The sequence below is a fragment of the Poecilia mexicana genome, unplaced genomic scaffold, assembly GCF_051168715.1.
Source record: "Poecilia mexicana isolate PSO_F unplaced genomic scaffold, ASM5116871v1 scaffold_19, whole genome shotgun sequence".
NCBI classification, from domain to species: Eukaryota; Metazoa; Chordata; class Actinopteri; order Cyprinodontiformes; family Poeciliidae; genus Poecilia; species Poecilia mexicana.
In genome coordinates this window covers 3188969-3214586 of record NW_028263388.1, presented here as the reverse complement: position 1 = coordinate 3214586, position 25618 = coordinate 3188969, and the positions used below count along the sequence as shown (strand labels likewise).

Here is a 25618-nt window from a genome sequence, read left to right as displayed (position 1 = left end):
CTAGTCTGGAGGAGCTGAGTGGGGGGACGGGGTGTAGGGGATCGGGACTGCTCCGTGAGGCAGAAGCTCAGAAGCTTGGACTCTGCAGCTCTGAGGAGGAACTGCATCCCGAAGGCAGATATAGGTCGGTGTTTTGCACGGAGGAATGGTTGCCATGGGAGATTAGAGGATTTCTTAAACATGCATGAAAGAATTAAGTAAACCTTTCAAGTATATTTTTAATGAGGGGATAATATTATAACATGATGTAACGCTCAAAAAAGTCAATTTAAAAAAAATACTGCCCCTTTAACAGCAACCCTTGTAGAGAACTGGGACCCTTTGCAGGAGGTGAGAGGCTCTGTTATGTAGGCTCACTAGGTGTGAGTAACACAATGAGCTGAAGTAATACCCAATGACTGAATGAAGAGACATTCCTTCTTCCACAGGGTCAGTTCTCTCTGGGAAAGCCACATGGGAACGGACATGACAAGACTGATCCACATGGTGAGGATGTGTAGCAGGGTGTGGAGATCTGGGAGAAACCCCCCATGAGAGACGAACAGAATAAACAGAAATGATAGAGAGATGATCAGCAAGGCAGAGATGGAGCTTAAGGAAACCAATAGGAGTGATGTGTTGAATGTCTCTGCTGCTCAAACACTACTAATTTATTTCCTCAAGGGGTGTGTGATCCAGACAGGGTGGGAAGCGGGGCATAAGAACAGGTCCAAAAATAGCATGGCGGTGTAGATGTATGATGAGATTACAGCAACAAGTTGAGTCATTGATTTTGATCAGCAAAATAAACTATGTGCAGCTGGAGACAAGCCAACAGCAGACAGACTGACTGACCGTCCCACTCTGCACGGCTTCACCGCAGTGAAACAAAGACTTCATATCCAACAAACAGTAGCAGAGATGTCATCACTTCTCATTCCCATTTCTAAAGTGTCAAATGGAAATCTGACTCATTTCTGTAACTTGGTCTGATAAAGATCTGCACTAATCGAGAAAAGGAGGAGTTTTAAGAAGAGATCACAGCTAGAGAAACAAGTGCATGTCTCTCTCCTAACACTTTTACATCCTTGCCTGATTTTCCTTCCTTTTTCCTCTCAGTCCATCTCTCCTGATAATATAGCTCTAATAATAGCCAAGTTGTATTGAGACAATTGTTTGGAATCTAGGGCAGCCGCAGCAGAAGCAGTATGGGAAAATCCCTCTTGTCTGGCCCACGCTGTATGGCTGCTTGCACAACGCAGGCATACATGGATTTTATTAATCCCTCTGTCCTGGGCAGGGATAAAGAAAGGCCTGCCATCGTTAGAAACCAACAGACATCACAATCAGTTAATGACCAAACTGCTAAAAAAAAAGCAAAACAAACTAAAAAAAGTGCCATGTCTCCAAAACGTAAAAGGCAGGAATTTCGATGTACTACAATAACCAGTGATAGAAATGCTGTGCCTTAATTCACATATTTCTATCAGTGCAAACTCGTTTTCTGAATTTCAGTTAGCCAATCTGTCTTGGCTGCTGGCTGAGTGTCACAACTTCAACACATCAACTGCAATGCTGCGCTGCTCACAGATTCACCTCCCTGGAAATCAGACAGGTATGCGAAGACATGGCAAATGGACAATATCTTAAGAATTTATGGACTGCCTCATAAGTTGGCCAGCCTTCCAACCAATAACTGAGTATACAATCTCAGGAGACCCAAACATCCTGGCTATTTTAAACAACTACAAATGGGTCAAGTCTTGTGGTATAAATACAGTCTTTACAGATGACTGCCAGGATAAATCTTACCATCTGCAACCTGCGGCACCGGAGCTACAAGTGGCTCTTTGGAACTTCTACAGTTGTTCTTTAGGAATTTAGCTAAGACAATAAAAAGTTAAATAAAATTTGTTGTATTTGTGGAAATGTGATACTTTTCTTGTCATTAGGTTTGGAAACTATGTGCTCATCTTTTATATATTTTTCTACAACTATCTTATAGAAGACAATGTAGACATCTTTTTATATTTTACAAAAAAGGCTTATGTTGGTTTGTATATCATCTTAAAACATGACAAATAAAATGTTGGCTCTTTAAAAATGATATAGTAGATATTCATCAAAAATGAGAAGCTGTCTTTTTCAAAAGACTGTTATGGAACATGTGTGGCGTCCAAATGGGGTATTTTAGCTGCATTGAGGGTAGAAAGGGCTCTTTGAACTGCAGACGATGCAGACCCCCAGCCTGGGATAACTGGCCCATATTTTACATGCTCAGGGTGTTACGAGTTTCTACCATTACATGTATGTTATCCAACTCTCCCTGCAGGTGCGTTTTAGCCTCTCAGTTTATGTTAATTAACACCACTAAGCTAACACCAAGTATTGTTTTACAGTCCAGGCTGGTTGTGTGTGAGCACAAACCTACACTAACGCACACCAAAGAACACACAATAAGCTTCTCACATTTCATAGCAGGAGACAAGACTGGAAGCACTTGGGGAAATTAGTTTCTTACTCATCTCCTCTGTACCTTCTATGTTCCAGACCCCAATGGAGTCCATTCAGCTTTCATTCCATTACTTCACTATGCACAGCACAGTCGAGGGGCCTCATGTGGTATTACTGCCATCACACATTATTCAGCTGAGTGAGTGAATTTTTAGCTAACATGCCTTAAATGACTTAGTGGACTTCACCTTCATTTGAAACCACAAACAAAAAGGCTGAAAATGTCAAAGATATAAATCCCTTTTATTGTGTGTTAGCATTTCTGAACTCTACTCCTCTAGTTTAAACTGATATTTGTTACTACTTTAGGAGGATTTCTTTCTCTGGATGTCCGCAGTGCCATTTTGTAGCACAATCAAATACCCGTTACCTTCAGTTGTTATAAAAATTGTGAGAGAATGGACATCAGAAGTAATTCCACCCCCCCCCTTTCTGTTTATTTGCTTCCATTTTTCTTATCTTGGCTGTGCTCTTCAGCTGCACTTATCTTCCTGAGATGCACTGGACTGCAGTGACAACACTTCGCCACCAGTGGGCACATAGAGCACGGTGAGCAGCACTCCTGACTCAGCGAGCCAACGGCAATTAAGTGCAGCAACGGCTGGTCAGCGAAGGCGCTCACTGTCGCTCTCATGTTTCCACAGCATTTGTCAAAATAAAAGAACCTGCGCAACACCACACTGATTAATTTTCAAGTGTGCAACAAAAATTGGTGGCCCGTACGGGGATCAGCTGTGTTTCTGGGAAGAGAGAGGAGATTGTGGCACACCAGCAATGGAGTTGGAGCAACTGCAAGACCAGTTGAGTGAGGCCCTGGTGCGGTTGAAAGTGGACCAGCTACAAGAGGTGTGTTCATATGGAAAAATCTCAACAGAAAATCAGACCAGAAAGCACAAGCTGATCAGACTAATAAATGCAGCTGTAGATACAGCTATGGAGAGTGAGGAAGAGGATGTAGCTCGCGAATTCCTCAGCAGATTAATATCAAAAGCTAAAGAAGTGAGCGAATATGAGATGTCTCAGATGGTTGATGATACTGTGAATCAGGATAATGCTGCTCTTATAGGTTTGCGAGAACAGTATGCAGAATTACAGCTAAGTTTCCAGGCTGCAACAAAGAAATTAGAGGGAGAAATGGCAAAATTGGAAAACAAAGTGAAAAAACAGGAAACATCACCACTTCCAACACCACCTGAAAACCCCTTTGCAACACGTCCACCAGAAGTTACAATAAGAAGAGAGTTTAAAATTAATGGCCAAATTGGAGAAAGAGGTCAGAGAGACAAACTGTCCTATTCAAACCTGATCCATCAGATTGAAATGGGCCTAAAAAGAAATCACAGTGAAGCGGAGATCATAGAGGCTGTGGTCAGAGCTATTAGCCCAGGTTTACCCCTCCGTGATATGCTAGAGATCAAAACAGACCTTACTATTGCACAGCTGCGTACAATATTGAAGGGACATTACAAGGAAGATAGCTCCACTGACCTGTACCATTGTCTAATTAACATTACGCAGGATAGTAATGAGTCTCCACAAAATTTCTTGTTTAGAGCAATAGAGTTAAAAGAAAGATTGCTCGCTGCATCTAGAGAACCTGGTTCAGAAGGGGATTATGGCCCAGAACTGATTCAAAAGAAGTTTCTGAGAGCAGTAGGAACAGGACTTATTAATGATAATGTTAAACACCAGCTCAAGAACTTCCTGGATGATCTGACAGTTACAGATGATGTACTGATAGCAAAGACTAATGAAGCAGCCAGCATTGAATGGGAAAGGCAACAGAAGTTCAGGAGGAACAATAGAGATCTGAAAGTGAGGGAGGTTAGAGCAGAAGCACAGTCAGCTCCCAAAACAACAATTGGGGCAATTTGGGAGCAAGAACAGCCATCTTCCACCAGGATAAAGAATAAAACTGGAAAAGTGCAATCATCTGCCTCTCACACAGAAACTTAGCTCTTAGACGCCATCAGACAACTTAAAAGTGAGATGCAAGACATCAGGAGACTGGTTAATGACTCTCATTTACCTTTGTCCAAGTCAAGACCAAGTCGGAGACGTGGCTGTAAACACCGTCAGGACAACAATAGAGGAGAGTTTTGTGACCATTGTTTCAAATGTGGACAAAGTGGGCATCTATCACGTGGGTGTAGGTTTGTTAAAAACACATCAGATAAGCCTGGAGAAGCAGATATGTCTGTGAGCAGTGTGACATCTGTACCAGCAACAGGAGATGACTAAAAGGAAAGTGACCAAACAGAAAATGGACACAAGCTTACCACTGACATCACACACCATTCAGAACCTAAGTGTATGGAAGCAGTGAGACACGCATCATCTGAGTGGAATGAGAGCGTTAGTGTCAACCTCCTCTCTCCTTCACAGAGACAAACTGCTCAACTTGATTGGAAAGAAGTGTACCATTAGCTGCCTGCTGGATGGAGTGGAAACCAGAGCTCTATGGGATACTGGATCACAGGTCTGCCTCATTAGTGAAAAATGGAGAAAGCAGAATCTCCCCGATGTTACTATCAGAAGCCTCACTGAAATTATTGGACCTGGAATATTGGATGGAAGAGCAGTGAATAAGACACCAATCCCTTTTATTGGCTGGGTTGAGGTAAAATTTAAATTGCCATCAGTGAGTCAAACACAGCTAGAGCTCTGGGTGCCAGTTCTAGTTGCTGAAGAGGATACGGTGGGAGAAGAACCAATCATTGGTTACAATGTGATTGAATACCTATTAAAAATGGGTGTAGATCCTCCCCCCATCATTACAGAAGCTGTCAGTACAGCATTTTCTATTGAAAGTAAGAAGGCAGAGGTATTTCTAAAAGTCATGAGAAATATGAATGGGGAACAGGGCATTAGTACTGTTAAAGCATCAGGAGAAAACCTCATCATCCCAGCTGGCCAGATGAAGATGGTGAAGTGCAGTACACGAGCTGGTCCGCTCGCAGGTCAGCAAGGAGTCCTGTTTGAACCTCTGTCCCAGTCACAGCTACCAGAAGGACTAAGGGTTAAAGAAGGAATAGTGTGCTTACAACAGAGTTCCTGGTCGTGCTTCAGAATCCCAGTGAACAATGATACTGCTCATGATGTTGTTTTACCCTGCAAAAGTAAAGTAGGTCAAATCCAAGCAGTAAAAGCAATGTATGTGGCACCAACAGAAGTAAATGAAATGGAGACACCAAATTTCATTTGTGAAAAGGGAACTTCAATGGGATCAGAGAGCAAAGGGGGAAAAAAAGAGAACCAAAGCAGGGCTGAAAGTGAAGATCGTTGGGATCCACCAGTTCCCATCAGCCACCTTTCCCCAGCACAACAGCAGTTGGTGAAACAACTACTTCGAGAGGAGTGTGCAGCCTTCTCTCATGATGATTATGATGCTGGAACCATCCCCTCACTGCAGCTCAAAATCCGGTTACAAGATCCCACACCAGTGACCAGAACATATATAGCTGTTCCAAAACCACTGCACAACGAGGTGAAAGAATATCTTGAAGATTTGTTAAATAGGGGCTGGATAACAAAGTCTAAGTCAAACTACTCTAGCCCGATAGTCTGTGTGCGTAAAAGGGATGGTAGTCTCAGACTGTGCTGTGACTACAGAGAGTTGAATAAGAAGTCTCTACCAGACCGTCATCCCATTCCCCGCATACAGAACATGCTAAACAGCCTGATTGGAAGTTCTTGGTTTTCTGTCCTTGACCAGGGAAAAGCTTATCATCAGGGCTTCCTGGAAGAATCAAGTCGGCCGCTCACTGCATTTATCACGCCATGGGGTCTGTATGAATGGGTGAGAATACCATTTGGATTATCATCAGCACCAGCAGAGTTTCAGAGGTCCATGGAAGAGTGCCTGGCTGGGCTACGTGATGAGGTGTGTTTGCCTTACCTGGATGATAATTTGGTGCACTCTAAAACATTTGAAGACCACTTGAATCATCTTAGAAGTGTATTGCAGCGTTATCAGGAAACAGGAGTCAAGCTGACACCGAGGAAATGTGACATCTTTAAGAACCAAGTGAGATTTCTTGGAAAACTGGTCACAAAAGATGGATACACAATGGACCCTGCAGATATTGCTCCTGTACAGGCTTTGAGAGAAAAAAAAACCTCAACAGTGGGAGAACTGAGAAAATTATTGGGATTTGTCTCCTACTATCGCAGTTACATCCCAAACTTCTCCTGCATAGCTAAGCCTCTTTATGATCTTCTCTCCTCGAGCCCAGAGAAAAAGGGAAAAGGAAAACACAAAAAGCGAGGTGTAGGGAAACAAAATCAGAACAGTGGACAGTTGCCATCATCACAGCCAATTATATGGTCAACAAAACATCAAGAGGTGCTTTGCCAGTTATTAGATTTTCTAGTGAAACCACCAGTATTGGGTTATCCAGACTTTGAACAGCCGTTCATTCTACATTGTGATGCTTCACAAGAAGGGCTTGGTGCTGTACTTTACCAGAGACAGCAGGGAACTCTAGCAGTCATAGCATATGGATCCAGAACTCTAACACCCCCAGAAAAAAACTATCACCTTCATTCAGGGAAGCTGGAGTTCCTGGCTCTGAAGTGGGCCATATGTGAGAGGTTTAGAGATTATCTCTATTATGCACAACCATTTACAGTTTACACTGACAATAACCCTCTAACATATGTGCTTTCCACAGCTAAATTGAATGCAACCACTCATCGATGGGTTGCTGAACTGGCTGATTTCCAGTTTTCACTAAAGTATCGCCCAGGCAAAGTAAATGGAGATGCAGATGGCCTCTCCCGAATGTCACTCAGTATGGAGGAGTACATGCAAACCTGCACGCAGATAGTACACCCAGAGGTGATGAACAGTGTTATTCAAGCAGTCGCTGTTCAGTTTCAGGAGTCTGAGCCATGGCTATGCCCAGCAACCATCAACAGTCTGGTCACAGAAGAATGTGATGCAGCTAACACATCAGTAAAGGACATCAGCAGAGCAGCTCTTAGACAAGCTCAACAAGATGATCCAGTGATTAGCGAAGTATTGAGATGTGTTAGTGCACAGGAAAAGCCAAAACGTGGCTGGTACAAGGGCAACAGGAGGGTTGCTGCTCTAATGAGACAAAAACACAGATTATACATGGATGAAGATGACTCCACCGCAAAACAGCGAGTCGCTCACAACTCCTTCTACCACAGAAATATCATACACTTGTTTTTAAGGAGCTTCATGAGGAGATGGGTCATCTTGGAGTTGAGAGGGTGTTGCATCTCATAGGGGATCGCTTCTATTGGCCTAACATGCAAGGTGATGTCAAACACTATGTCACTTGCGTATGCAGTTGTTTGAAACGAAAGCGGCCAAATAAATCAGCTCGAGCCCCTCTTAACAATATCATCACTACATACCCATTTGAGTTAGTCTCCATTGATTTCTTACATCTGGAGAAATGCAGTGGTGGGTACAAGTATATCCTTGTAGTAATGGACCATTTCACACGGTTTGCCCAGGCTTATCCCTGCAAAAACAAAGCAGCCAAAACAGCTGCAGAGAAAATATTTGGGGATTTTGTTTTGAAGTTTGGTTTTCCCACAAAGCTGCATCATGACCAGGGAAAGGAGTTTGAAAACAAATTATTTGCATCCCTAGAGAAGTATAGTGGGGTCAAGGGGTAAAGAACAACACCATACCATCCACAGGGTAACGATCAGGTTGAAAGGTTCAACAGGACACTGCTTGCTATGCTGAGGAGTCTGCCAGAAATCGAAAAAAAAAGATTGGAAATCTTCTTTATCAAAAGTGGTCCATGCATACAATTGCACACGCAGTGAAGCTACTGGCTATGCTCCCTACTTCCTCTTATTTGGTCGTCAGCCCCGGCTCCCCATCGATCTCATGTTTGGTCTCAGCGAAAAGAACCAAAGCTCTTCTCACCAGGACTATGTAGAAAAATGGAGGACAAGGATGAGTGAAGCCTATCAGTTGGCATCCAGAACAGCCAGTAAGCAGGCGATGAGAGGGAAGGCTCACTATGATAAGAAATTGCATGGAGGGGAGTTGTATCCAGGTTGCCGAGTGCTTGTTCCCAACAAGCACTCGGCACATCTGATTGAGAAGGGAGGACCAGGAAAATTAAGAGCATTCTGGGAAGATAAAGTGTACATTGTTAAAGAAAGAAAATATCAGGACAGCCCTGTGTATGAAATTCACCCAGAAAGTGGAAAAGGGCGAATCAGGACCATCCACAGGAATCTGCTGCTTCCATGTGATTTCCTTTCAACAACAGAACCAAAAGTAACCACTCAACCTAAAATACCCCAAAAAGAAAAAGAGAAGCAGAGACATGCAGATAGCTCAGATGATGAAGAAGATTGGGAAGCCATCATTCATGCACCTCTACAGCATCACAACATGGAGTCAGATCATCTCATCGAGAGTCAGCTAAGAGCGGAGGCACCAGAATTCCACCCAAGGTATCCTTTTCGAACAAGAAAACCTATGTTAAGATTTAATTACCATAATCTGGGACAGCCTTTTATGTGATGTGAATAAGTTACAATGATTTGCATGATTAACTACTTTTGATGTATTTGATATGATGTATGATATGAGTACCCAGGGTATCTGTTTTAGCATGTTTTTGAAGGTAGAGTTTACTTGTAAGTTAAAGTACCTTACTCTCAGAAGTGATTGCAGATATTTACGCTACTGGCGGATCAAGTGGTGGATTGTCATCGTGCACAATGACGTCGACTGCAACAATGTGACATTAATACATGTCATACTTTCGGACTGAACACAGCATAGCATCTCTTTGAACATTCATTCTGACTCCTTCTTAGAAGAACTCTACATGATTGTAAAGCATCAAAACAACATGTTTACTGATTTATTTGCTAGGGTATCCGAATGTCGGAACGACATTCATTTTTGAGGGGAGAGTGTGAGAGAATGGACATCAGAAGTAATTACACCCCCCACCCCCTTTCTGTTTGTTTATTTGCTTCCATTTTTCTTATCTTGACTGTGCTCTTCAGCTGCACTCATCTTCCTGAGATGCAATGGACTTCGCCACCAGTGGGCACATAGAGCACGGTGAGCAGCACTCCTGACTCAGCGAGCCAACGGCAATTAAGCACAGCAACGGCTGGTCAGCGAAGGCGCTCACTGTCGCTCTCATGTTTCCACAGGTAAATGTCAATTAGCGCTGCTGTTTGTGTCTCTTGTGGGGAAGGTGGGCTAGGGCGGAGTGGCGAGGTATATGTGTGGAAGTGTTTTGTTAATTATTTGACTTGTATTGTAAGTATTTATTCTTTGACTCATGTAGTAAATATTTGTTTGTGAGCGAGCCAACGGCAATTAAGCACAGCAACGGCTGGTCAGCGAAGACGCTCACTGTCGCTCTCATGTTTCCACAGCATTTGTCAAAATAAAAGAACCTGCCCAACACCACACTGATTAATTTTCATGTGTGCAACAAATGCTGTATATATCAAACAGGATTTAAAAGAAATTTGACTTCACAATTTGATGCCTTGTAATTGGCCTTTGTCTTCTTCCAGAAGCTCAAACTTTTTTGCACACACCCTCCTCAGCATGGCAACGCTCCTCCATGATGCCATTTACAACTGTTCTTGGGAGCTTTATAATGAGAAGACGCCCTGTCATGTCCTCAACCTCCATCGCCTTGTTGGAGTCGACATTCAGATAAACTCCTCTCCAAGATGACCACACAGACAAGAGGGCTTACGTTGACTCTTTACTGAAGCCAGTTGGAGTAGGGTAAAACTGAGAAATGAACATACAAACGTTCAGAAATAATACACAGTAACAAACAATACAGCACCTAAGGGTACAATAAATTTGCTCCAGAGAAAATATTCTCTGGAGCAATATTAAACGTTCTTTAAGGGAGATACTGCTTTTACAAACAGCTAAATTATTCTTAATTAACAAAATATCCATTGCGAAATTTAATACATACCAACAGTGCTTTCAAAGACCGACTGAATCGAAGTTGCCGTGTTACTGAGAGAAAACCATGCTTAGTATTCTCCTGCCTTGTCTACTTTTTATGACATCATCAAAAACGGCAGGCTCTTAAAATGTAGTACCTAATCCTGCCACTAGATGGCAACAACTGAACACTTCTGTAGAATAAACCTGTGAAATGTCAATAAACTGGCACACAACAACACACTCCCCGTCTGAAACTTTACTTGTTTCACCATTAAGAACATTCTCAACATTACTCTTCGGAAGAAATAAGCAAAACCGTTTCACTTGCAGGTCGCAAGAACAACTTTACGCCATCTGCACTTGTCACTCTGACCTGAACTTTCCGAACAAGTCCATCTTTACTGGGGTACACTTCAGCAATGATGCCCATAGGCCAAACATTGCGTTTTACTGCATTGTCTCTTAGGAGCACAACATCTCCTGGTTTTAAACTTCTGTGTTCAGATGTCCACTTTTTGCGAGGTTGCAGAGTAGATAAATACTGCTTGCGCCATCTGGTCCAGAATGTGTCTGACAGACTTTGGACCCTGCGCCACTGATGTCGAGACAAGTCTTTGTCATCAAAGTCCCCTACAGGTGCCGGACAAGGACCCACTTTCTGCGTTAACAATGTTGCCGGTGTAAGAATGAATGGATCCATAGGGTCATTGGAGACAGGAATTAATGGTCTGTTGTTCACAATGGCGGTGACCTCTGCCATGAAGGTTACGAGCACCTCGTGTGTGAGTTTGGAAGACCCCATCTGAAGAAACATCGAGTCCAAAATGCGGCGTGCGACACCAATCATCCGTTCCCACACTCCACCCATATGAGAAGAGTGTGGGCTGTTGAAGGTCCACATGCAGTCATGATCCGAAAGAAATCTCTTCACAGATTCTCCATCAATGTTTGATGGGATTCCTAGGACCTTTGAGGCTCCGACGAAATTAGTTCCTCTATCAGAGCGGATGTGCTTCACTGGTCCTCGGATTGCCAGGAACCTTCTCAATCCATTTATGAAACTGGAGGTAACCAGAGATTCAATGACCTCAATATGGGTAGCTCTAACACTTAAACAGGTGAATAGAATAGCCCATCTTTTGCTCTCTGCATGACCTCCTCTTGTTCGTCGGGCTGCTACAGACCAGGGGCCAAAAACATCTAGGCCAATATTCGAAAATGGCGGTTCCATGCTGAGCCTGTCGGCTGGGAGATCTGCCATTTTTTGAACTTCACACCTTCCTCTGAGCTTTCTACATATGATGCACTCAAAGATGAGCTTGCTCACGCACCGTTTGCCACCAAGGATCCAAAAACCAGCAGATCTGATGGCTCCTTCAGTAAAATGCCTCCCTTGATGTTGAATCTCTTCATGGTAATGACGAACTATCAGGGTGGTGACATGATGACGGCCAGGTAGAATCAAAGGTCTTTTTTCTTCAGAACTCAAGCTTGCTTCCTGAAGGCGACCTCCTACCCGTATAATTCCCTTCTTGTCAATGAATGGATCCAAAGACCAGAGTGGGCTACTCTTTGGAATGTTTTGATTAGAAGCAAGTAGTTCCAGCTCTTCTCCAAAGACTTCATGTTGAACAGTTTTTAGGATGACTGTGGTGCTGCAGTTGAGAATATCCACTGATAAGCGTGAGGAACACAAATGCCAGCCTTTACACTCAGTTGAGAGATTCCTCTGCTGCCTTTTGAAACATTGAATGATGTGGATTAAAGCACCAACTGCTTTAACAACTGTTCTCCAGCATGAAAAGCGATTGAAACGATGAGATCTAAGCTGCTGAAACACCACTGTTGACAGAGTTGTCACTTGTCTTATTTCAGGATCGCTTTCTGGCTCCAAAAGCTCAAATGTTTGATCTACAATTGAGGTGTCTTTTGGTTTGGACAAAAAGGTTGGGCCAGTGAACCATATTGTGTTTCTTAAAAGTTCTGCTGGGACAGGTCGTGTCGCAATGTCTGCAGGGTTGTGCTCCGTGTGCACATACTGCCATTGCTGTGGCAGTGTGCTGCGTCTGATTCTTTGGACTCGGTTGTGAACAAATACATGAAATCTCCTTTTCTCATTGTAAATGTAGCCCAGAACAACTTTACTGTCTGTATAAAAGGTGATTGTTGTGAAATGGATGTCAATTTCAGAGACAATCACCTCCGACAAGTTCACTGCCATAACTGCGGCACAAAGCTCCAGTCTGGGTATAGTATATCCAGGCCGTGGAGCAAGTCTCGCTTTACTTGCTATCAAACCCGTGTAGCATTTTCCATGTTCATCCACAGTCTTTAAATATGCAGCTGCTGCCACTGCTCTCTCCGAGGCATCTGAAAACACACATAGTTCCGTGTGCTTAGCAGCAGATGGTGGCACATGTGTGTACGATCTAGGGATCTTAAAATGCTGCAGCTCTTTAAGAGTGTTTCTCCAGATCTCCCACAACTTCTCCTTTTTTGGGGGAAGGGGAGTATCCCAGTCCGGGGAATCTATGGTGAATTCCCGAAGGAGTGCTTTACCCTGAATGGTGATAGGAGACACAAATCCGAGTGGGTCATACAGACTGTTTACAGTGGAGAGGATTCCACGTCGGGTAAAAGCTTTTTTCTCCTCTTGAACTTGATAAGTGAAAGTGTCTGAATCCAAGTCCCACAGCAAACCCAAACTGCGTTGCACAGGCAGATTATCAGAATCAAGATCCAGGTCTTTCAGGTTTGCAGCATGATCCTCGCAGGAAAAGGCTTCCATCACCCTTTTACTGTTAGAAGCCAGCTTATGTAGCCTGAGATTTGAACAAGCTAGCATTTCTTGTGTCCTTTTCAGAAGGCTGATGACATCCTCTGGAGAAGGAAGAGATTTCAGGCCATCGTCCATATAGAAATCGCGGACAACAAACTGTCTAGCATCCTCTCCAAAATCCTTTTGACCATCCTCTGCTGCTCTTCTGAGGCAGTAAATAGCTACTGCAGGCGAAGGGCTATTTCCGAAAACGTGCACCTTCATGCGGTATTCTGTTATCTCTCCTTCAGGGTCGTTATTCTTGAACCAGAGAAACCGGAGAAAATTGCGGTCTTCTGGTTTGACCGTGAAACAGTAAAACATTTTCTGTATGTCTACTGAAAAGGCAATTGGTTCCTTTCTGAACCTCAGAAGAACCCCAATGAGGCTATTATTGAGGTCAGGCCCTGTCAAAAGTACCTGATTTAAGGAAAGTCCGTTATGCTGTGCACTAGAGTCGAAGACAACCCTTATTTGAGATGGTTTTTTTGGATGAAAAACCCCAAAGCAAGGTAAATACCAATGCTCCTCTCCGGGTTTCAGTGAAGGTGCTTCTTCTGCATGCCCATTTTTAAAGATCTTTTCCATGAAATCACAAAACTGCTGTTTCATCTCAGGTTTCTTTCTGAAATTTTGCTGCAGTGAGTTGAGTCGCTTAAGTGCTTGTAAGCGGTTGTCTGGAAGCTGTGGTCGCCATGTCCTGAAAGGAAGAGGAGCCACCCAGTTGTTCTTTTCATCCTGGTGTACTTCTCTGTCCATGATTGTAAGGAATTGAATGTCCTCTATTGAAGGAGCCTCCAAGTCATCATCCTTTGTTTGGTGAAAGACATCAGCATCGGAGCCTTCATAAGTGACGATGCCTTTGTTTAAAGAAGAAACTGCGATGGGGTCATCATAGCAGTATCGCTCTTTAACTGTGAAACCCTGTGGGCATGGTTCAAATAAAGAGGGCCGTCCATTTTTTAAGATGTTGGTGTAACGGGAGGTCACCACAGATGGCTTATGGACATCTCCAATGCATACATCACCAACAATCACCCAACCCAAATCTAGTTTTTGGGCATATGGTGCATTATGCGGGCCGTTTACTTGCTTTCTAACCTTATGTACTCTGATAATGTCTCTGCCTAATAAGAGCACAATAGGAGCTTGCTCCTCAAGCTTGGGGAAATACTTTGCAAGAGGTTTCAAATGGCTATGGTTCAATGCCACTTCGGGTGTCGGGATTTCTGAACGATTATTTGGAATCTCGTTGCATTCAATTAATGTTGGTAAAGAGAGCTGAATGCTGCCATCATTAGCCTCGACCATGAAGCCACGGGCCTGCCTGCCTTCTGTTTCCATAGTTCCTGCACAGGTTTTCAGGAAATATGGTGTGGCTATCCCTGATATATTGAACAGATCAAAAAATTCAGACCGTGCAAGTGATTTATTACTTTGGTCATCTAATATTGCATACATCTTAACTGCAGCATCAGGATGACCAGCAGGAAATACTTTCACAAGACTTATTTTAGAACAGGAACGTCCTGAGATTTCCTTGCCACAGATTTTCGTGCATGTCGTGGAGACAGCCATTTCCTTGCTGTCATTTATTCCCTCCCCGCCATTCTCTGATATAGAGGAATCTGGGGTACTCGACCACGGTGCAGTCCCTGGGTGTAGGACTGTAACATGTTTTTTACTTCCACACTCTGTGCAGATTATCTCTTCATCACAGTTCTTTGCCAAATGTAGAGCTTTGCAACACTTATAACAAATCCCATATTTCTTCAGAATTGCCTTTCGTTCTTCAATGAGCATTCCCCTGAAGGTCCTACATTTAGAAAGAGGGTGAGGTTTGTTGTGTAGCACACAATGTTTGGCTGGATCATCTGTTGAGACGGGCCTACTTGCAGATGGAATACTGGTTTGAACAGAGCCACAGTGCTGTCTAGGTAATGTCTTAGGAGAGACCCCGGTTTTCAGTACAGCGAAAGGCTTATGAGCATCAGTTCTCAGGACTGGCCTATGGTGCTCAGTTGAATCATTATGCAATGCTGTCAGCATGAAACTGGGGTCAGTTCTCATTTTAGCTTGATTACACACAAAATTCACAAAGAAACTGAATGGAGGATAGAGAACCATGTGTTCCTCTTTGTATTGAAATCCTGATGTTAGCCACTTTTCTTGTAAATAGAATGGCAACTTCTGCACAACAGGGTTAATGCCACGAGGCGTATCTAGGTAACTTAGACCTAGTAGATCACCATCTGCCTTGGCTGCCTCTATCTCCATTAACAAATCTCCGAGTTCTCTTAATTTGCGGTGGTCTTTATTAGAGATTTTGGGAAAACTCTCCAACCTTCTGAACAAGGAGTTCTCAACCACCTCTGAAGCCCCGTAACACTCATTTAGTCTGTCCCAAACTGCCCTGAGTCCGTACTCGGGGTAATTCACATGCACTGTTCTTATACGTCTAGCATGTTCTGCTGAGTCTTTCCCTAGCCATTTTACTAAAAGATCTAGCTGCTCGTTGGCTGAGAGGTTTAAATCTCTGATGGCACTCAAAAATGATGCTCTCCAGGCCCTAAAGCACTCAGGACGGTCATTGAACTGTGTGAGACCAGTGGACACTAACTCGCGTCGTGCAATGAATCTAACAAGGTCTGACATACATTTACTTTCTTCCCCTTGACTCGTTTGTGGACCATTATCTTTGTAACTAGCATTCTGTAACAGAGGCAAGTTGTCGGTTCTTTTTCTAAAGTCCGTCCTACTGTAGAAAGTGTCTGTAGGATTCTCCAAATAATTTGTGTTTTGCTCAATCTTTGGCATAGATTTTCCAATTAATCTTGACTGTTTCCCAAAATGGTTATTGGATCCAACTGTCATGGTTAGATTCTGAGCCTGAGTTGCTATGGTATGTTCTGATTTTGGCTGCACTGGCAAGGCCATTTCTGGTGCATAGATTCCTTTATCAGAGTCATGTATAGATTCATGTTGGGTTGGTTTCAGGTCTTTATCACATGAATAGGTTTTTGTTTTAGGCATGCCAAAAGTGCCTTCACTGTGGATAGATCCCTCTACATATTCCTTTGTGCGTGATTCTGGATCCACATTTGGAACGTCAATTTCACTAAACGTTTCACCATGCTGTTCCACAGCTGACTCCAAAACTTCTGCTTTAGCTTCTGCAGCTGCAGCCCTTTTCTGCGAACGAACTTTATCCAACGAAGCCTCCAAATGTTTTTTTTGAAGCTGTGTTGAGGCCTCAAGCTCTGCTTGTTGTATCCTCAGTCTAAACTCTTTCTCAACAAATGCTGCTTCAGCTTTTGCTGCTTCTGCTTCTGCACGTGCCAATGCTGCAGCTACCTTGCTGGCTGCCGAACTTGTAGACTGCTTAGATGAGCCTGAGATGCGTGCTCTTGTTTTAACAGATCCTGATATGGAGCTTTTCCTTGACATGATGAAGACTAAAGCGTTTGCTTACTTTTTATGAACGGGTTATTTTCCAGTCGACTAGTTCTTTCAATGTAGAAAGTGGTCTAGCAGAAAGTGTTGTTTTACTGTCATGTCCTCAACCTCCATCGCCTTGTTGGAGTCGACATTCAGATAAACTCCTCTCCAAGATGACCACACAGACAAGAGGGCTTACGTTGACTCTTTACTGAAGCCAGTTGGAGTAGGGTAAAACTGAGAAATGAACATACAAACGTTCAGAAATAATACACAGTAACAAACAATACAGCACCTAAGGGTACAATAAATTTGCTCCAGAGAAAATATTTAGTGCACGGCTAAACGTTCTTTAAGGGAGATACTGCTTTTACAAACAGCTAAATTATTCTTAATTAACAAAATATCCATTGCGAAATTTAATACATACCAACAGTGCTTTCAAAGACCGACTGAATCAAAGTTGCCGTGTTACTGAGAGAAAACCATGCTTAGTATTCTCCTGCCTTGTCTACTTTTTATGACATCATCAAAAACGGCAGGCTCTTAAAATGTAGTACCTAATCCTGCCACTAGATGGCAACAACTGAACACTTCTGTAGAATAAACCTGTGAAATGTCAATAAACTGGCACACAACAACACACGCCCATATGATGAGCTCAGCAGACAGTTCCTCCAGGTATTAGAATGAAAGAATCAAAGCAACGCGCCAACTGTTTTTGATAAAGGAATAATGATATAACATGATATAAAGCTCAAAAAAGTTGATTTTATATAACACCCCACCTTTAAATGAGAAAAGCCTGTGGGAGTGCTTCCTTGTTTCTGTAAAAATCTGTTAAACCACGGTTTTTATTGTACCTCAGGATAGATTTGGTGTGGTAAATGCAGTGGTAATCATGGGGAACCAATATTGTTCCCAAAAAACTACACTGTTTGTTACAACCTGTTGTTCCTATGGAGCCCCCTAGGGCACATGGGGAAATCTTTTCTTTTGCATTGCCTCGCAAAAGTATTACATTTTCTCACAATAAATATTGCATTCCCTTGAGATAAATTAGCAAATACACCCGAGTGTATTTCGTGAACAGTCGTAATAATAAATGTCCATTTAAAATTGCCCACATTTTAATTTCACCACACAGTTCCTTTTCTTTTTTATATCTTAATATTGTTACGACCATCCATCAATCCTTCCTTACCAAAGTCACAATGTATGTGCATACGCACATACATTGTGACTTTGGTACATATACATGTATGATTGACTCCAAATTCTAAACAGGGTTTCCACCAAAACCTGCACTAAAACAAACAGGGCAGTTTCATGTGGCATATATGTGCTGCAGGCTACAGCATCTGAGAGACAGGCACGGAGTGCAGCGCTGTCTGCCGGCTTGTTAACGCTAATCACAGTTGGGTTTAACTTTAGTTCCAACTTAATTATATAGCTTTTAAGAGCCAAACCTCACAGTGCAACTCTGACTTCCAAAAATAAGAGCCCTGTTTACGTTTAGCCCAGAAAGGCCAGAACCATGGAAGGTTATGTTTGTGAATAAACAAGAAAAATCTAGAAGGACAAACTTTTTATAGTTTAGAAGGTAGTCTTTCCATTATAGTAGTAGAACAACAAGTTTCATCATACTTATCAATATAACTGATGACATCTATACTGACTTTATTGATGACAATATTGAGAATTTTAGTCAAAAGATTAATTTTATGGTTATATATTTTCCAGTTTGTCAAGAGTCCCCCCAACACTCTACAGCAGTATGTCTGTGTCTATGCATGTTACATTGTAGCTAAGTGCAGCTAGCGTTTTTGGCTGGCTAGCTGCACTACCACACCAACAAACATGGCAGAGTGTCTGATTAATGTCAAATGAGTTCTACAAGGTTTTTCAAGGATCCAAACCTGGTTCTCTAGTTTGGTGAGGAAAAACAGTGATTTCTTACAGCTCCAGACAGGCAGATTTTCATTTAGACAGTGGAAGAATGAATGGAGAAATAGAGCCTGTCTCCTTGATTATCTTTATAAATCACAGCACAATACAAATGCTAAAATAATGATGATTTTGGACAAAGTATGTAAAAAAAAACACTTTATTGTATTTTGAGCTGGATGATGCAAACACTCCATAGAGAAAGACATTGTAGGATGACATAGGTTCTTCCAACAGGACTGAGAGCACTGACAGATGCATCATGGGCCAGTGAATATGCCAAAACATTCTGCTGCTGAGTTATGTGGTAACAAAACAAAAATCATAATCTTCACAACAAGCCATAGAAAGGAACAGATGAAGGGTGGAGTGAAAAGCAAGTCTGTGCTCCAAACTGCTTGCTTACAGCTTTTATCCCCTAAATTGTTTTCCAATCACCTCATTCTGTCTTACAATAATAAGCAACAAAGGACAGTTATTTTCTCAATTCATTCCTGGTAGCTCTGTAGTCAGAGGACATAGTTTAGGAGCATGATAGAAACATAGAAACACTCCCACTGCTCCACTCCATGTTTGTGTACATCAGCATGCTTCAATCAAATAAACAAAGACACCACAGAGAACTTTTCTAATGCAGTAATTCATGCAACAGAAAGTCCAACCAAGCACTGAGTGCATGGAAGTAAACATACTTTTCAGAGGCCTGAGATTTATTTACAACATAGCCTTTCTACCAGCAGACTACTACCTTTGCACCATCATTCATATTCCCCTGACCTAGCATCCTTTGATACTATTTGGAGATGGACTGAAGGGAGGTTTAGAGAAATGCTCATTGATTCAAGTTTTTAAGGTGAAGTTTGAAGTAGGACTGCTCACCTAGAACAAACTGCTAACTGTTTTTGCTGCCTCTTGCTCATGTTGCGCAATTTACAAGCAGGCCACTACAATGGGTGTCATATCGTCTCAATTTAAACTTTATACAGGCTCATTATTTCTGATAGCAATGCAAACTCTTTAAGGCTCAGGGTTCTTTTTAATGAAGAGAAGAATATGTTATAAATCACAATATGACAAGATTTTCTAGGGAAAAGCAAGAGGAGAAATTCAGCAGCCGTTTAGAAAAACTAAAATTGAAACATGTTACTTCCCTGAATCGCAAAACAGTAGATAAAATGATGACATCTAGAAGAAATACTTATGTCCTTTATGGAAGTTTGTACCATGGAAACAGCCATGCGATTGTTGATTGTTTAGTATTATTGCTTATGTTTAGTGAATATCTATGTACTTTCATTTGCCCATCACTCTGCTGCTGATACACATGCATATCCCCACTCTAAATAAATGGTCCTTCTATTCTTAAAGACGTTTAACATAAATCTGATCCACACAAAATATATACACCGACATTGATCAGGTTCATGCAAAAGTATTCAGTTTGTGTTTCTGGTTATATTTCTTTGGTGAACAGCGACATTTAGCTGGGCAGGTTGGTATCGGTTCTGACTGGTTTTTGATCCAACTGTCTGGGCCCACAGTTTGTTAACATTTACTAGCAGGTACAGCTACATTAAGTAGAGTAATGGAGAGATTATGTTGGTCATGCCGTTGCTTTACTATTTAACAGCTGATGAAGTGATCAGCTGAGGGATATTTTTCTACAGTAATCTGTTCCCACATTAGAACAAAGCATGACGCCATGCGGCAAACACTGGATGGGAAAACAGATCAACTCACATCAATGAACTGGCAGCAAGGAGCTAATACTTAAACAGATGTTAACTTGTGTCATCCAGGAGCTTTATTACTTCACTAATCCAGATACACCAACCTTCTTCACCAGTTGATCTCTGTTTCACTAGTTAGCATTAGCACAGCAAGCATCTTGAATCCTTTTGCATCTCAGCTTTTCCTACCTCATTGATCAAAGTATCTCCCAACAACACTTTGTGTTTGACTCACTGACAGAGAGGCCTTCTCTGGACATGCCTTCTATGTTGGAGTTTTAAACTTCCAGCAGCAGCTCACAATTTCATTCTCAGCCATGAATTTTCAAGTGAGCCTCTGTGGTAAAGGAAGGCTGAGTCTCTGTGTTTTTGCAGCACTGTTTGAAGAAGGGTGACAACTTGGATAAGGAAAATGGGTCAGTTAAATTGTTTGACACATTGTCATGTTATCAGCATCAGTTATATCTAGATATTGATTAAATTGACATCCCCAGTTAGAACCAAGTACAAAGACTGGCAGAGGAAGTGAGGTAATGGGCTCCCCTGTCCTGGTTAGGAATACTTCCTCCTGTGGAGAATACAGGGACTGGACAAGCAGCCTTGACTCACCCTTTCATCTAAACAACAGTCACCAAAACTTGGGGTGTAATGATGGTCACACACACTCACACGTGACTGTGAGAAAGCCAAAAGACAAAGGGAGGATTGTTGAGCACTTTAATTAAAACCAGACTACCTCTTGCTCTTTTTAAAGTGGCTGAACTGAGAGTAGTTTGTGTCTGTGTTGAATGGAGGAGGAGCCACAAGCCCCACCATATCTCCTCCTGCTGGGCCTGCTTCATCACATAAACCCTGGTCCTGTTCACAGGAGCCTTAGCAGAGTGAAGGCAGGAAAACATCAATGAGACAGCCACAGACTGTAGAGCTCAGAATCAAGCCCAATCAAGAGAGAAATGATCAATGACAAGAGAAAAGTCAGTTGGTTCTGAAGCAAATCCATCACGCTTTGAGGAGAGGACTTCCTACTGCTACGCTGTGCAGCCTCGTTTCAAATGATGGCATGCAGGGCATGTTATGTCACCAACAAATCCTGCTGTTTTTGGTTGTTATTGTCCTTCTCTACTGTTGCATTATGACATTTTCCCCACAGCCTCAACAGTTGTCTGCATTTCTCAACCTTTCAGCATTTGTCCAAAGCCTTCTCTTCTTCTCCCTTTCCCATTTCATCCTCAGCTTTCTCCAGACTGAGCGTTTTGCCGCTGTGCCATTCCACCTCCCCCACTCAGAAATGGTTTGAGGTCAACTGGCTCACGTGTTTCCGTCTCCTGCTACTGCATGTGGACTAGAAATTCCACTACTGTTTCAAATTGCAAGTTTGCTGGCTTGAAAGAAGCACATGTACACACACACAGACAAAACCACAATATGCCTGCTGCTAGTGCACATGCACACAAACAAGCATGCCTGTATATTTATCACTTAGATTAAAATGTGAAAATACAAATCCCAGGATAAGCATTACATAGTGAGCTAATGGCAGAAGACTGGAACAGACAAAACACTCAAAAAAGCTGCCAAATGAAAAATGGAGGGCTTTGATATTACTTAGTAATTTTATAGACAGTTACCACTAAAACTGCTTTTATAAAACAATATACATAAGTTCACAAAAACATGTTTGCATTTATATTCTTGATACTGATAATTTTAGTAACTCGATTCATAACTAACCATGCAACCAACCAGTCCCTGACCATTATCAGTACATTCCAAACCCTAACATGACCCACCAAGTTAGGACCAAAAATGGTAGAGGATTACACCAGAAAAGGTCCTAAAGACATATGAATAAGTACACAACCGCACAAGCGCGTGGACACACACACACACACACACACACACACACACACACACACACACACACACAGGCACACCATCAGAATTGACACACCAAGATTGTGTGCATGTACTAGAAATCCGAGTTCAGTAGCACATGATCACATTACACACACATTAAGTATTAATATACAAACTTTAGAGGACATCAATTGAAGACAAAAAGAACATTGCATACATGTTTGTACACAATGTTTTAAATCTTTTGTTAAAGGCAGGTTGTTCTAGTACAACATGATTGCTACTCAGGCTGTAAGGCGATCAATATGTTCATCAGAGAGACAGCCTGGAGGAAGAAAATGTCTCTGTGGCGGCTTGTTCAAAAATAATGCTCTGTAGGTGATGAAAGTTTGAATAATTTGTGTCAGAAGAATTTTTTTTCTTTATAGATTTTTTTGACTCTGGTGGCCTGTATTTCACAGAAGACTGACAGGAGAGAGGGTTGTGAGAGAAGAGGAAAACATGCGGCAAAGGTCAACAGATCAGAACTTAAACCCATGATGGCCATGTCAAGGATTAAGGCCTCTGTCTATGGGTCACAATTTTACAACAAATTTTTTTGAAATTTACGATTTCCCTGAGGGAAAATCCCAAAGGAGTTTAAGGTACAGTTAACTCATCCAGCTCAAAGCTGGAAGTTTTCTAATGTGACATGCTTAACAAAGGTCTACAGCACAGGTGTCAAACTCCAGTCCTGGAGGGCCACTGCCCTGCAACTTTTAGATGTGCCTCTGCTGCACCACCTGAATAGAATAATTAGGTCATTAGCAGGGCTCTGGAGAACTTATCTACACAAGAAGGAGGTAATTAAGCCATTTCATTCCAGCGTTTTTGTACCTGTGGCACATCTAAAAACTACAGGACAGCTGCCCTTGAGGATTGGAGTTCGACACCCCTGGTCTACAGCAACAAAACTTCGGCTCACCCATTTTGCTTCTGCTCAGGATATTTGTTGAGGAAAGAGTCTGCAGAAAGGCTTACTGCTGGCTCTCCTCAACTGTTTTAATAAGCTTTGCTGTTAATTTAATTTGTAACATTTTTAATTCTGTTCAAAGTGAACTTGCATGAACTCACATGAATACTTTGAATAACCATGCGAGTTATTCAAAGTGAAAGTGTTATGCTTTACAACTGGTGTCATCATGGCAGTGTGGCTTTCTTCCACATTGCTGTCACTCTGAGCAAGTCATATCAATTATCACATGCCATTAATTTCCTTTTTAAACTAATACAGATATCTGCAGCTATCTACTGGTCACCCTGGCAAAATGCTGCCTCCCACAGGTCAGTTGCAGAAAATGCACACTGCTCTCCTGTTCAAATAAAAAAAAACTCCCACTGTGGCTTGTAGCAACAACATGCCATGAAATGCATTAACAGTAAAACTACAATCTACAAATAACCCAGGAGTCAACCACCTGACTCCAGTGAGCAGAGCCCACAGCTCTGCTGAGGACTGCAAAATCGGCCATGGACAAAGAATATGTCTTTTACATATTTGTTAAAACTGTCAACATGTCATAACAGTATAATATGAGACAGATAATCTGTCAAAAGATCGACCTCCTTCAGTAATTATTGCCATCTGAAGAAATGCATCGCTCCAGAATAAACACAACCAACTGCCCAGGAGGTCCTTTAAGGCGTAGCCTTCATGCATCTGTATCAGCCCAAAAACATTATGTGCTGTTGTGATGATCTGAGAACAGACAAAAATGCTTTAACCCATCCAGACTGTGCCAGAAGAACAAGCATGTCCCTAGAAAAGCTTCCATTTTAAAAGTTAATCCCAAACACACAGCAAACAAAGAATGATCAACAAACTATTCAGCAACAGCAAGCTGAGTTGTTCTAAAGAGAAACTCTGCAGACATCAGTTCACAAATCTGGGAGAGTAAACCGCAGATGACGTCTTGGCAAGATGTCATAAAAATGTCTCTTTGTACACAGCATCTGGGTGCGGCTCTTTGGCACTTCTGAGTTTCACCTTCTGCAGTCTTCAAAATTAGGTTATAAAATGAGATTAAGATAATCAACTTCAGATGTTTATTGTTCCAGTCAGAGAAGTCAATAGATTGAAATCACACAACTCAATAATGTGATTGAAAAAGAACAAATCCTGTTATTCTCAAGTCAGGCCAACAGTGACACCATTTTGCACAAGTGGATGGGCTTCATCCCAATTCAGCATCAGTTTTCACTTCTTCATATCTGGCAGCAGTACTTTAAGAGACACTCATGTCAGAGTTTTCAGTTATTACTAGGGATGAGTCAATCAGGGTCCTAAATAAGGATATTTTAATGACATCAATTTCAATTTATTTTTGTGTGAATGGATGCAAAACTGCCAAAATAAGCCATCCACATTGTTCTGCTGATCTAATGGTTTCACATTTGTATGTTTTAATTACTGCTCTGTATGTGGGGAGTGGGGGTGGGGTTTCCTTCAGCAAATGGTTTTTTTTGAGTCTGAAAATGAGTCTGTATACTCTAGTTAGCGATTAATGGATTACCAAATTAGTAAATTATTTAAATAATCAATTAATCGCAATTACTTACTTCAGCCCTACTCTTAACCAAGTCTGATGCAGCAGAGAGCTATCTGGCAACTGAAAGGTTGGGAGTTCAATGGAGGCTTCCCCAGCCACATGTCAGTGTTCTTCAGTAAAAAGCTAAACCCTACATTGTTTACTGATCTGTGAAAGGGTGTTTGACAGCCTGTGTGTGACAGTGGGCGAATGGTACAAGCAGTCTGAGTGCTTAGCGCAGTATAAAAACGAGTGTCATGATGATATAATTAACATGAAAGCAGTGTGGGGGTACAGTTAATGTTGGCATCATACTGGATGGTACGTCATCATCTAATATGCATGGCATTCACAGAGTATCTACCAGGAAATGTTGCTAAGCCCAGAGGTCAGGGCAGCAGGCCAGTCCACCAGCAGCCTACCGTGTTTTTGTATTAAAAAAATCTTAAGTAGACATGAAATGTAAAAACATTACTGGATAATTATGTTACTGGAAGACATAGCCGACAATCATAAACACACAACTATAGAGTCGTAAAAAACAAACCAAAAAAGTATAATTAAAAATAAATACAAATTTTTGCATTTCTGTTAAGTCCCAATTAAGTAATCAGCCACTGGATCTTCAAATATATTAAAGCTGGCTCAAGGTATAAATGAACTCAACTGTTTAAGCCCCTCCAGACCTTCAGGGCCCCCCACAAACTTCACATTTTAACCCATGCCTAGTCCCGTCCCTACAAATCTACGGGAAATATGTTATGACCTAATTTGACATATTTCTATATAGCATATTACAAAGGCATATGATCTAGGTCTTTTTTTAATT

The 25618-nt window shown here is 41.9% G+C and overlaps 1 protein-coding gene and 1 long non-coding RNA gene across 2 annotated transcripts in view; both read right to left on the bottom strand.

The window, feature by feature from the left end:
- The window catches only part of jmjd1cb (jumonji domain containing 1Cb), a 190180-nt gene that overhangs the window by 134232 nt on the left and 30330 nt on the right, over nt 1-25618 (bottom strand). The gene's annotated exons all lie outside the window — the stretch shown is intronic.
- LOC148153565 (uncharacterized) lies at nt 1917-10710 on the bottom strand. The gene is made up of 2 exons (XR_015761538.1): nt 10458-10710; nt 1917-10261 (listed from the first exon to the last, which is right to left on the bottom strand). It is a non-coding gene; the product is annotated as an uncharacterized LOC148153565 (long non-coding RNA).